Raw genomic sequence first — 14677 nt, 5'->3', positions numbered from 1 at the left:
TAGGTTGTGTCCCTTCTGGCTGCAACAAAGATACCAAGGTGAGAACCCTTTGGCTCATTAAAAAATTTCATTTGTTTGTTTTGGCGACGATAGAGCTATCGAGTGAGCTACTTCATTCATTCCATGGATGAAGCCTCTCACTTCAATGGCTGACATAAAAGCAAATATAAATCATGCCCCTCTGCTGGTTTTGTTTTTATTTTTATTTTTCATTCTCAAGTATTGCATTTAGTATAATTTGTTATTTCATAACACACAATATTGCTTTCATTAGTGTCTAACTTAGGATTTCATTTTTATGTAAAGTCCAGTCAATATTTTATGTTCAATTTTTTGTTTTTAAATATTGAGATTTTTATGGTGGATGCCTGTGTTTAATATTTGTTTCTCTGCAAAATTCTGGATTAATTTGGGTTTTGAAACTCCATTAAATAAATCCTAAACCGAGTTTGGTTTTGAACCCTTCAAAAATTCCAATTTCTGTTTTAGCAGACAAGAGCATCTAAGATCTCCTAGATGGACGATCTAAATTTCTCTCAAAAAATTCCAGTGAGTGCCTATTAGAGTCTACTATTTCTCAGTAAATTTTTAGTTTTTTCCAAAAATATTTAGTTCTGCTAAAAATTGATTTTTCCAGCCCCCAAAGAAAATCTCACTTTCCCGTGTCAGGGTCTAGACCGACCCTAACCCACTGTGTCCGTCCAATCCATAGGTTTTCTGTCAAAACTTCAAACATAGAAGTTGTTCCTAACCATTTACTCTGTCTTCGCCCAAAATTTAGGAATTTTTAGAACAGCCTAGATATTTTTCCCAAAATTATCTTCCCTGTCTGTCAGATTCCAATGTCCAAAATTTTTAGAGATCTAGGTCTCTGATAATAGTGTGTTCATTTTCAAACCGTAACCTGAATCCCAATATTATAAAAATATTAAATCTTCCTTTGTTTACCAAGGATATTCGACCAAAATTTTGGCCATTTTCTCATCTGTATGCTATTTTTACCATATTTTTTTTCCGAAACCTGTCAGTCGACCCTAAATCCTAGAGTCGCCGAATTCTGATCCGACTTGTCGGAGTTGTCCAGCTCTGACCATAGGTCAAAACCAAAATCTGTAAAAGGAAAAAATCTTTTCCTAACCATCCTTTGTCATCCCATAGAATTTGGGATTTTTTAATGGTATTTTAGTGCCCTAAATCTAATTTAGAATCAACATTTTAGGCAAAATCTTGATTTTTTTGGGCTTTTAGCTATTTTCTACATTAAAAAAATAACAAAAAAAAGAATTTTTAGATTTATTCTGTTTTTAGGTTTAGTCTAGGTGTCCATGCCAAATTTGTCTCAATTCCAAGTTCATTTGCTTTGTATGTTAGTTTATTTTTAAATTCAGAAGCGAAAATCAGGCGAAAAGCGAGTCAAATTTGATATTTTGTGATATTTTTGCCATTTTAGGGTTTTTATCATGTAAATAAGCATGGCATGTCATATTTGAGTTAATTTCAATCTCATTTGCATTTCAATTTCTCATTTTTGCAAAATTTATTTTTAAAAAAAACTGGTTTCAAGGCCATATTCTTGTTATCAGGGGCATTTTGGTCATTTTGACCTCAATTTCGAAATTCTAAACTTTAATTCTCCAAATTTTCGTGCATATCATCATGTTTCATCATATTGTATTTTATTTATTTTATTTGATTTTCAAAATTCCAAATTTTACAAAAATTCTTTTAGAAAACCCTGATTTCAAGGTCATGAGAGGCATTTTGGTCATTTTGACCTCAATTTTAAATTTCCAAGTTTATTTTCGAAATTTATTCATTATTTCTCATGTTTATATCCAAGGGGGTATGATTCTGGGTTTATATCTGAATAATATCTGATAATTTCCAATATTTTCGGATAAATTAAAAAAAAACTATATTTTTGTGCTGACATTGTTTTCTAGTTTTGCAAGAACATTCAAGAAGAAGATTTTGTTATTTTATTTCTTTTCTTTATTCAATTCAATATAAAAAGCAATGTAATATTTGGAATAAGAGTTACTTTTCAGCTTAGAATAGGACTACATTGCATATAGTTTAATTCCTGCAAATTTTTAATATCTGATGTATGATATATATGCACATTTTCCAAAATCACTATGGTTGACACGAATGACACATGCACAAGCTCTTATGAAGTTTATAAACTTGGTGGGATTCGTATTTATGGCCATAGTCAGAATACGAAGAAAACCAAGATTTATGATCTTCGTATTAGCCACATTCAGCCTACACTCTTAGGCTAACTTAAAAAATGCATTGCATTTCTCAAAACTCAAAAAGATTTCCCAATTCCTCAATGAAACATCTTTCAAATTCATATTCATTCATTCAATTTGCATTATTTCGAAATCATTTTTCAATTTTAATTTCAGAAAAATTAATTTTCTCAAAAATTTCCAAGTCTTTCTCAGGATTTGATTTTCTCAGAATTCTGAATTTTCAAATGAAATTTCAAAGTATTTCCCAAGTTCAAAATCTTGATTTTCCAAGATTTTCGCATTCTCAATTTCATTTTCAAATCTCAAAAATCAATTTTCTCATAGTTCCCATTTTCCTGAGAATCCACTTTCCATTTCAAAAAATCATTTTCTAATTAACTTCCTGATTTTCTAAGAATTCTCAAATCCATTTCCTCAGAAAAGTAATCCAAATCTCAAAATCAATTTTCCCAAAGTTCAAGTTTTCTTGAGAATTCATTTTCTAATCAAATTTCTGATTTCCAATGAAATTCAATGATTTTCCCAGGAATTCCATTTTCAAGCACTTTTCCAATCATTTTTCAAGCATATTTCAATTTTTCAAGGCAAACATCATATTTTCTCAAACTTGCATTATTTTCAAAATTCCATAGCACATGCCTGATTCTCTGTGCATTCTAGGAAAATAGAGCATAATTTAGATAATTTAACTTAGTCAAAACACACATTTGATCCTTGGTTCGATTACCCCTGGTAAAGGCGCCAGGAACTGTTGAACCTCGTACCAACAGACGGATCCCATTCCACGGGATTTTTCCGTAAATTTTCAAAACGGAGGCGAGTAATTTTAAAAAACCATTTTCAAAAACTTTGGTCGAGTTTGACTCGCAGAATCATTTCTCTCTCTCGCAGAGGGAGGGGGGGATTTTGCGATGATAACAAATACGCAAACAAAGAATTGGGCATAAGCCAATGAACCTTTGCCTCCATAAGTACACACTTAACAACCAATCCATACCAATCTTGTCCTTGTAACAAGAGGCTACACAGAAAGAATCATTAGAGGCATGTTTGGAAGAGAGAAAGATGTAGGAAAAGTGATGCAAAATGGAAAATCAGTACTAGTTTTTTTATCCTTCTAAACTAAAGAGACTTTTTTGCTGAGAGAGTTTGTTTAAAAAGCCCATTTTTTATAGGAAACATTCCTCTATAAGGGCATGTTTGGAAGAGAGAAAAACTCTTATAGAAAAGGAAAGTTTTTCCTAGCATGAGAAAAATAGAGCGAAAAAATATGAAAATTTGAGAGAGAGGAAGAGGATGGTGTTGATGGTGGTGAGATGAATGGTGGTGGTGTTGAGATGTGGTGAGATGGGTGGTGGAGAGTGTAAAAATAAATTCTCTTGGTGGGAAACATTCCTCCACCACCCCATGGAGGAATCACTGCAAGAATAATGCGTATTAGCGACGAACGCTATCCATCGCTAAATACGTTAGCAACAGATTTTGCGATAGATTCACGACAGATAGCATCTGTCGCATAACCCTAGTCACTAAACTGTGACAGAATTTATTTATCGCCAATCCCTCGCTAAGTAATGATGGCTTAGCGATGGATCATGTTCGTCGCCAATTTGGTGACGGCCATTAGCGATAGCTTAAATTCTATTGCAAACAGACAACTACTTCAAATTAGCCACGGATTAACGACTACTATTGTCCGTTGCTAATTTTTAATAAAAAAATAAATTTAAATTTTTTTTGAAATATTTTGAAACTTGAGAAAAAATTCTCGTTATACAATTCATATAACCTGCTTATAAAAAAAAAGTACACATAAAAAATACATATACAGGTGAAACAAATTTAACACAAGTTCTAAGTTAAGCAAACTTTAACAACCAAATAGAGTCCTTGCCAAGTTATAATTAGTTACAAGTACGTCAAACACATTAAACAAACGAATCTAATCCTCGCCAAGATTTTGTGCATCATCCTCTTCATTTTCTTGATCTGCCCCTCCCTCCATGCCTCCATCAGCTCCTCTACGTTAATCATCTCCAGCATCCTACAAGAGAACAAAAATGTTAGTTTTTATAAACAAAACATAATGAAATAAATTATATGCAATGCACCTAATCTAATGCAACAAAGTAAATGGCCGAATGACACATAGACTAGCAATAAACTGAAGGACATTAACAAAATTCAAATATATGTTCTAAGACTGGAAAAAAAATTATAGTGATTCAATCATGCATATATGTGTTCTAAGGTTGTCAAAGAATATCACAGTGATTCACACATGCATATATGGTTTATAAGGTTGTCAAATAAATGTGTTATGTATCACAATCTTGCATATATATGTGTTAAAAGACAGTAAAAAAACTTTCATAGTGATGAAATCATGCTTATATGTGTTCTAATGTTGTCAAAAAACTTTCATAGTGATTCAATCATGCTAATATGTGTTCTAAAGTAGTCAAAAAACTTGCATATTAATTCAATCATGGATAAATGTGTTCTAAGAAACATTTTATAGTAATTCAATCATGCATATGTGTATTCTAAGGCAGTAAAACAATTTCATAGTGATGAAAGCATGCTTGTATGTGTTCTAAGGTTGTCAAAAAACTTTCATAGTGATTCAATCATGCATATATGTGTTCTAAGGTTGTCAAACAACTTTCATATTGATTCAATCATGCATATATGTGTTCTAAGGTTGTCAAACAACTTTCATATTGATTCAATCATGCATATATGTGTTATAAGGCAGTCAAAAAACTTTTATATATGCTAATATCATGCTCATATGTGTTATAAGGCAATAAAAAAACTTTCATAGTGATTCAATCATGCTCATATGTGCTCTAAGGCAGTCAAAAAACTTTATATGTGATTCAATCATCGTATCATGTTCTAAGGCAGTCAAAAAATGTTATAGTGATTCAATCATGCTCATATGTGTTCTAAGGCAGTCAAAAAACTTTATATGTGATTCAATCATGCATATATGTGTTATAAGGCATTAAAAAACTTTCATATATGCTAATAGCAGGCTCATATGTGTTCTAAGGTTGTCATAGTGATGAAAGCATGCTTGCATGTGTTCTAAGGTTGTCAAAAAACTTTTATAGTGATTAAATCATGCATATATGTGTTATAAGGCACTAAGAAAATTTTATAGTGATGAAATCATGCATATATGTGTTGTAAGGTTGTAAACAAACTTTCATAGTGATTCAATCATGCGTATATGTGCTATAAGGGTGTCATAAAAATTGTATAGTGAATCAATCATGCATATATGTGTTATAAGGTGTCAAAAAAAGTCATAGTGAGGCAATTATGCATATATGTATTTAATCATGCATATACTAGCTTGAAATCTAACGACATGAAACAAATGACATGAATCTTTATACCTGACGGGCACCAGAGCTTAAGTTGAATGCAGACGAAGTTCCCCTGTCCTGAAAAAAGTTGCACAACTCATTACAGACAATATTGGGAATGACTTCATTTAAAAAGTACTTCATTTTGTCCTCAAGACGCTGACAGATACCATCCCAAGACATAGCAGGGTCAATCAGACATTGAGAGTTGATGTTGGCGGAAGAACTTTGAGAGGCGTGGCTGCATGAGGCAATGACTGGTGTGGTGTTCATGTTACTCCCAAACCCAAACACACAACCCTTTTTGGGTTCACTAGTTGCAGTCACCCATGCTGCAGGATCAAAAGGCGGATGCTGAGTGGAGTCATCACCATATCGTTGTACTATTTGCTGCTCGTATGACTCCTACAAAGTAATGATTAGAATATGAATTAATAATTAAGAATTACATTATTTATGATAACGTAATTCATAATAACTTGTATATTATAATGTTTATTAATACAATAAATAAATACTAATGTCACTCTCGCCTTCTCTGATACAAAATCTCTCATGATCTTACGTTTATGCGTTTCAACAAACACATTCTTGTAAGGCACAATGTCTTCTTTTTCTGCTTCCTGTAATGTTAAATGATAAAAAAATCGATTAATAAGTATACATAAATACTTACAAATTTGATTATATATATATATATTGATGAATTACCATTTTCTTCTGGTGGCTCCCAAAAGTCCTAGATTCACCTGTGTGTAGATGGGCATAAGACATCTTCGTCAGTTTTGTACAACCTTTGTTGAGCCGTTTCGAAATTCATTGCTCGCCCACTTGTCGCACATGCCCTCCCAATAATCTCTTCTAATAGTAGAAGGCCCATGGCCCTTCTACTGCAGTGGATCATCTATCCCACCAGTTGCTTTTTTTGCTGCAGTCTTCATATTATGCAGACTTCTGATACGCACAATGTTCTAAAAAATTTACTCAACTAGGACAATACCGCCCATATAGGTTTGTCTAACATATCATGGAATGCTAGGGGTATCAACCATTGCATAATGACATGACAATCATGGCTCTTCAACCTATATAATTGTCCCTCGTCTATTTTCACAGCCCGGGCAATGTTAGAGACGTATTCATCTAAAAATCTCAACTGTCTCAACCATTGACACACATGCTTTACTTGATCTGGTTCAAGCACGTACCTTGCCTTTGGTTTCAGTACTTTGCCATTGTACTCTTTGAGTTTCAATTCTAGTCTTTTACATATTACTTTTAAATCCACACGAGCCTTCGGATTATCCTTTGTTTTCCCTTTCACATTAATTACCACATTGAACACATTATCAAACGCATTTTTCTCCACATGTATGACATCCAAATTATGTTGTATCAATAAGGTCGACCAATATGGTAGTTTTCAAAATATAGATTTCTTTGTCCAATTGTGATCCTTCCCAAATCCAAGGAAGGGCGTCGACCTACGGGCATCTGTCAGTCCACATGAAAAGTATTGCAATCTTCTTAAAATCTATATGTCTGACAACCTTGTGGGTGAACCTTCCATTTCAGTTGTGCCTGCTCAAAACACATTCTTTTGTCATCAAAACTGATGGTCGCTGGGTAAAAATCGATAATGACAATCAAACCAACACGACTTCCTTTCATGCGTCAATCTAAAAGATTTTGTATCCCACATGCACTATAGTCATGCCAACCTCCCATGTGTACTCCAACCAGATAACATACCATATGCAGGGAAGTCACTGATTGTCCATAAAACAATAGCCTTTATATTGAAATTTTGTTTTTAGTAGGCATTGTATGTGAGAACACCGTCATCCCACAATATTTTCAATTCATTAATCAATGACCTTAAATATACATTAAGATTTTAGCCCAGAGAAGTCGGACTAGGGATCAATAGAGACAAGAAAAGATTTTGACGCTTCATACACAAACTTGGAAGAAGGTTGTATGGGGTAACAAATACCGGCCAACACGAGTATGAGGTTGATCTACCCCCAAATGGATTAAGTCCATCTGTACATAAACCTAGCCTAACATTTCTCACTTCCATTGTCAAGTTATGATGAGTATGATCAAAGTGCCTCAAAGCTTCTGCGTCAATAGGATGTGTGATATTGTCTTTATCATGTCAAACTTTATTTGCATGCAATATCATTTGTTTAACTATCCTCGAAGACATATACAGTCGTTACAATCTAGGGGTGAGAGGAAAGTAGCAAAGTGACTTATATGACACTTCTTTTGACCTTGTGCTACCATTTCTTCTTGTCTTTGGCTTGAACCGAGAATGTCTACATGATGGACATGATATACTATTTTCTTGATTTTTGAAATACAACATGCAGTGATTTATACAAGCATCTATCTTTTGATATCCCATACCTAGAGCATTGACCATAACCTTCGCACGGTAGAGATTTTGTGTCAATTTCTCATATTTGGGCAACATATTCTTTACAATAGAGCACGGACGGTCAAAACATGATTGACGCAAATTATACTCTGACTTCAAATTCAGTAGTTGAAAAACTGCAGGCAAGATAGTGTGACTCTCACAACCATTCCATAGTGGCTCATCAACATATCTAAGTAAGTCATAAAATCTACTAGCTGCATCATTTGTTACTTCTTCTTCTACCCAGTTGGTGCATCACTATGTCGCATAGCAGAACCCATTTTTGGTCCTACGACATCAAATATCAAATCCACATATGGATTATCGTGCACCACATCCACCCGTGCGTCAAAATTATTTCAAAATTCTTCACCATGAAGCGTCCAATTCTGATAACCACTAACAAAACCTTTCCTGTATAGGTGATGTCTAACGTCATGAGGTTCTACAAATTGATTGTTCTTACACATCGTGCAGAGACATCTGATCCGACCAGTGGGATCCACTATACTGACACTTACCGTTGCAAATTCAATAAAACTGTCAACAACATCCATATATTCATGTGACACTTAATTATCAACTATCTTATGGTACATCCATTCACGACTTGTATCCATTTTATCCTATAATGTTACAGATATTATCATCACCAGTTAAAAGAGAATCTTAATAATGATATGATGAAAAAAATATCTAATTTATCTATTAATTCTTGTTTGGTGATTGTTTGTGAGCAATTTTTTGTTTCAATTAATGCATAAATTTTCGTGTGTAATACCATCACATCATATTTATACACATCACGAGGATATTTAGAAATATGAAATCACATTCCATAAATGATACATTCATTTGAAGCATATTTTCATAATACAATTTCACATGGAAGATATAATCAAATGGAAAATAACTTCATGCAAGCATGGATACAGACATATCAAACATTGCAATATATTCAAATTATTCATATCAAAACAATGTTAAAGATATACCTGCAGCAAGAACACTCCAATATCTCGCTAACTACTACTATGCCTAGCATGAAATCCATACTCCAAAAATAAGAACACTGCTATTTTCATACATTAAAATCATGCTCAGCATGATCTCCAAACTCCATCAAAGCATTTCTAGATATCCACAACTAAGTGAGTATGTGAATAGAAAAGTGTTGCATCTAATAAATTAAATAAAATGTGATACGCTTGCATCACTTACTCACCACGGGTATTTACCCGATTTGAATTGCTTTTGCCTTTGCATTTTTTTAGCCACATGCGATGCTTAGCACTAAGTATCAAGCAATTAGCTCAGCAACGTACTTGCGAAGCATAAATATATAAATTAATATAGGGATGATGCTCAACCCCTACCTGGCGAAAAAAGAAACAGAGAGGGGTCAGAGTCCCTTCCTCGCATCCCGTAAGATAGGGAGGGGGCTCGGCCCCTCCCTGGCGAAAAAAAAAATAGGGAGAGGGCTCAGCCCCTCCTTGGCGAAAAAAAAGGGGAGGGGGCCGAGCCCCTCACTGGCATCTCGTAAGACAGAGAAGGGGCTCGGCCCCTGGCGAAAAAAAAAATAGGGAGGGGGCTCGGCCCCTGCCTGGCAAAAAAAAAAGAAAAGAAAGGGAGAGAGGGTCAAGCCCCTCCCAGGCATCCCGTAAGACAAGGAGGGGGCTCGGCCCCTCCCTGGCAAAAAAAACAAACAGGGAGGGGGCTCAGCCCCTCCCTAACAAAAAAAAAGGGGGAGTGAGCCGAGCCCTTCCCGCGCATCCCGTAAGACAGGGAGGGAGCTCAGCCCTTCTCTGGCGAAAAAAGCATAGGGAGAGGGTCGAGCCCCTCCCTCACATCCCGTAAGACAGGAAGACAGGGAGGCTCGGCCCTTACATGGAGAAAAAGGAAATGGTTGGCGATAAAAAAGAAAGTGATAGGGGAGTCAGGGGGTTACCTGAGCCGAAGGCGTCAGGCGACTGGCGTCGGGCGATGACCGAGGGGCGTCAGGCGACTGCCGTCGAGCGACTGGCGTCGGGCGACGGTCGAGGGGCGTCGGGCGACGGAGACAAAACTCGGTGGGAAGTGGAGATGAAACAGAAAAGAGAAAGAAAGGGGTTCAAATTATGGATTTACGGGAAAATTGGCGACGGATTCACGACGGACGAATTCCGTCGCTAGGTCGGCAATAATTGGCGACGGCGTAGCGACGAAAAAGTTTTGTCGCTGATCCATCGCTAAGTTGCGATGGATATTGAGACAGAATAAATTCTATCGCTAATCCGTCGCTAATTAGCGACGAACGAATTTCGTCGCTAGGTCAGCACTAATTGGCGACGACATAGCGATAAAAAAGTTTTGTCGCTGATCCGTCGCTAAGTTGTGATGGATATTAAGGCAGGATAAATTTCATCGCTAATCCGTCGCTAATTAGCAATGGATTACCAACATAATGTTTTTGATCGCGAATTTCGCAAATAAGCAAAATTTTAGCGATGAATATATTTCTCTCGCTAATCCATCGCAAATTTGTGCCAGATTTTTTCTGTCGCAGATTTTCGTCGCTAAGTGTAGTATTTAGAATTCTCTCTCAGCAAAAAAGTCTCTGGTTTGGAAGGGTTGAAAAATCTTTATGGATTTTCTATATTGCATCACTTTTGCTATATCTTTTTCTCTTCCAAACATGCCTTTAAGGGGGTGAAGTTATGTTTCTTACGATGAAGAAATTTATTTTTATACTCTCTACCATCCATCTCACCACCACCACCACCCACCATCTCACCATCACCCTCCTCCTCTCTCTCATTTTTTCACATTTTCCACCTTGTTTTTCTCATGCTCGATAAACAATCATCTTTTTTTTTTTTGAAAACTTCTAAAAAACTCTCATAAGCAAAACTTTCTTTTCGTGCGAGAGTTTTTCTCTCTTCCAAACATGCCCGAGGTTAACGACCATGAACAAGAGTTAGGATCGTTGGAGTCAACAAACAACGATGCAAAAGTGTGGAAGGACTTAGAAATCACTTTCCACGATTGGAAACCCTTTTTTCAATGGTTGTTGTTGCACCAATGTGATGGGTAACTGCAAACTATATTTAAGCTTAAAAAAACCAGTCCACGGAAAGGACCCTAATGCAATCCTCTATCACCATTTACGTAGTAACGAGGCATTGAAAAGTGAGTTTTTTTTTTTTATGGTTTCACAATGAATCCGTGTGCTACAAAGGAAAGAGAAGGGACAAGAAAGGCATCCTTATCCTGTCATAAAACATATGAATAATTGACGTTATCATTATTGAGTCAGTTGGGATAGATTTCTTGATAAAGAACATGTACCATCATTGTTATTTTACCTTCATAAGATATAGATAGATAGTTTATCATTAGGGATGGGAGTTGACCGGGGGAAACAGGGTCCTCCCGACTTGCCTCATTTGGACAGGAGATGGAGGACATGAAACGGGGATGGACTTATGCTTTCCCCCACCCTGCCTCGCCCTTTTTGAATCGGAGATGAAGGCGGGGATGGAGGTTAAAATCAAAACTCGTGCAGGGATGGAGGCGGAGATGGACTTATGCTTTCTCCTGCCCTGTCTTGATCTTCGTCATGCCCTGTTCTGCCTTGTCACCAATTCTTCTTTAGGGATGACAGTGGATCGAGAAAAAATGGAGCTCCGCCCCACCTCATCCTGTTTGTACCGGGGATGGAGGACATAAAAAGGGGATGGAGGTGAGGATAAAGGTTAAAATCAAAACCGGAAGGCAGGGATGAAGGGCTGAATGTTAAGAGCGGGGGAGGAGACCATATCACCCTCTCCCCCCCCAAGTCCACTGCCATCCCTATTTATCGTAGTAACAGGTTTATTATTCTTACATGGTGAAAAACAAAAACCTAAGCTGAATTCAACAATTTCAATAATGAAGACCAACGAGTAAAGGATTATATTGGGTGTTGTAAAAGACTGTGAAAGGTCCCATGCTACCATTTCAATAAAGGCTAATCTAATCTAGTCAAGGGATTTGTTTGAATAATTTACCAAAAGTTATCAAACTTTAAGCTATTTAGAAAAAAGTCACCAAACACTTTTTTAATTAAAAAAAAAAGCCTTCGTACCATATTCAGTTACCTTCTTTTATAATTTGTGTTTCAAAGACATCCTTGGTCGGTTGGTATTAAAATCATTCAGTTAACCTTTATTTAGTCAAGCAAAGTGTTTAAAAATGCCTTCGTTTGTTTTATTTGAATAATAAAAGAACATATCATAAGATAAGGTGACTAGGTGAGTTGTTCCATATTAAAAGTTTAAAAATGTCATTTATGCTGCATCCGGGTGGTTGAACTGCATTTAAATGGAAAAGGTGATTGAATGCAATAACGAGGGATGGCAGTGGAAGGTGGGGAGGGAGACCCGTGATGCATGGAGGACATGAAATGGTGATGGAGGTTAAAATCAAAACCCATGTAGGGATGAAGGTGGGGATGGACTTAAGCTTTCACCCGCCCCGCCCCATCCCTGCCTTGCCCCGCCCCATTTCATCCCTGATATTTCTTTAGAGATAGCAGTGGACCAAGGGAAAATGGGGCCCTGCCCCACCTCATCCCGCTGAAACCAGGGATGGAGGCGGAATGAAGGTTAAAATAAAAACCCGTGCAGGAATGAAAAGTAGGATTTGAGATGAAGAGGGGGTGGAGACCTTATTCTCCATCCCCGCCCCGATCCACTGCCATCACTAACAATAACCTAGGCAATATTTAGTAAATAACTTTATAAGTTAAGAAGCTATTTGTAAAGTACTTTATTTATTTATTTATTTTAGATAATTCAAGAGAAAACCCCATCACCGACTGCACATTGGCTGACCTCTGATTGGTAAAACCCTTGAGGTCCTCCCAGCTTGTTGAGAAATACACCCAGCTTTAACCTTGTGGCAAGGGATGCCGCTGAGGGTTTGGAACTCATGACGTTTCATCAACTTGGTGACATTCACAAGTCACCTCTACCAGATGAGAGGAGCCCTCGTGGGCAAGTATTTTAATTATTTTATAAAGAAAAGTTGAATAACTAATACGATGTAACATGGGTTTGGAGTCACCAGGGCTTTTTTTTCTTGGTTAGGAATACTATGATTTAGCAGATGACGGGCAACCCTGGCCGAAGGTTGAGTACTCCCCTACAAGTAGGACCTCAAGGGTTTTATCAACCAGATACCTCTACCAATATGCAGTGACTGATGATGAAGGGAAAGAGGGGGGGAGGATGTTTCTCTTGACCAATGTTATCATTATCGGTGTGCACTGGCCGATACTTCACCCTAAATCGATTATTTTTTTAAATAAATGAAAAAATATTAAAAATTATTCTTAATATCATTTTGATGGTTTTAACACGTGCTATATGATTGACACATAATATTTTATTATTATTGTATGGCCAATAGAGAATGATTCACTTGCATGTCCCAGCCAAAGAAAATGCAACATCCAACACCAAAAGAAGCAAATGAAAGCTACACAACAAGTTAGTCAATATGATATCAAAAGTAGGCCTGATTGAACTGAATCAAATTTTTTGAGTCTTTTAATGGGGGCAGGTCATGGGCCAGGACCGTGTCACCAAGGTCTGTGATCAAGTCAGAGATCACTTGAAAGCAAAGGGAAGAAAGGACTCAAGATTAGGGTGTGTGGGTCACGTTTGACCTGGAGCCAACTGGTATCATACCCTATAGGGTCAGGGTTTGGTGAAAGTCTGATCAGGATCTGGGTTGGACCTGAAGGGTCTGATCGATATATGGATCCGGGTATGGTTTGTGAAATTTCATACCAGACCCTAGTCCAACCCAAGTTCCGACTAAGATCCACAAATTTTAATTCTGTGTAAACAAGATAAAAAAAATTATTTTACCGAGTATGGTCGGGGTCTGATTTTTCTTATGATGGATCTGGTCTGATTTTTCTTATGATGGATCCGATTAGACTCAAGTTCAGACTTGATACCATCATCTCAAATCAGGTCTGCGATTGGTTTCACCTGAGTCCCAACCAAACCAACCCATTGACACCCTACTCAAGAATCAAGATAGAGAGATGGATACTAAGGAAGGGCTCTGCATGGATTGTAGGAGTTGTCAGTACACTTCTTCTTGTAGCGGAAAGTTGCAGGTTCAAAACCTCAATGGCACGATTGAATAATAACTGGGGTCTGGTTTGGTTTCAAACTCCAATACGGCATGTTAATGTGCTTTAGATGACCCACATCTTCGGGTCTGGCGCTGATGAGCACATTAAACTATCCATGTAGCTGAGAGCCCTCAGGCATTTAGGGGTGTGCTTTACAGCTGAGCTAATAGCAAGCTAGAGAAACCTCATCTCTCTCTTTCTTTTCTTTTTGTTTGCGCTCACTAGTTGCCACATATAGGGATGGCAGTGGACCGGGGGAAAGCGGGGCCCTGCCCCGCCTCGCCCCGTTTGGACCAGGGATGAAGGGTATGAAACGGGGATGGAGGCGGAGACGAAGGTTAAAATCCATCCCTGTCCGAGGGTGGAGGCGGGGATGGACATGCACTTTTCCCTACCCCATCCCGTCCCCGCCTCATCCCCGTCCAGACCACTTTTCCCTGCA

This window comes from Nuphar pumila, chromosome 14, assembly GCF_984573655.1.
Source record: "Nuphar pumila chromosome 14, dmNupPumi1.hap1.1, whole genome shotgun sequence".
In the NCBI taxonomy this organism is placed as follows: Eukaryota; Viridiplantae; Streptophyta; class Magnoliopsida; order Nymphaeales; family Nymphaeaceae; genus Nuphar; species Nuphar pumila.
Note: the sequence above shows the minus strand (reverse complement) of the source record.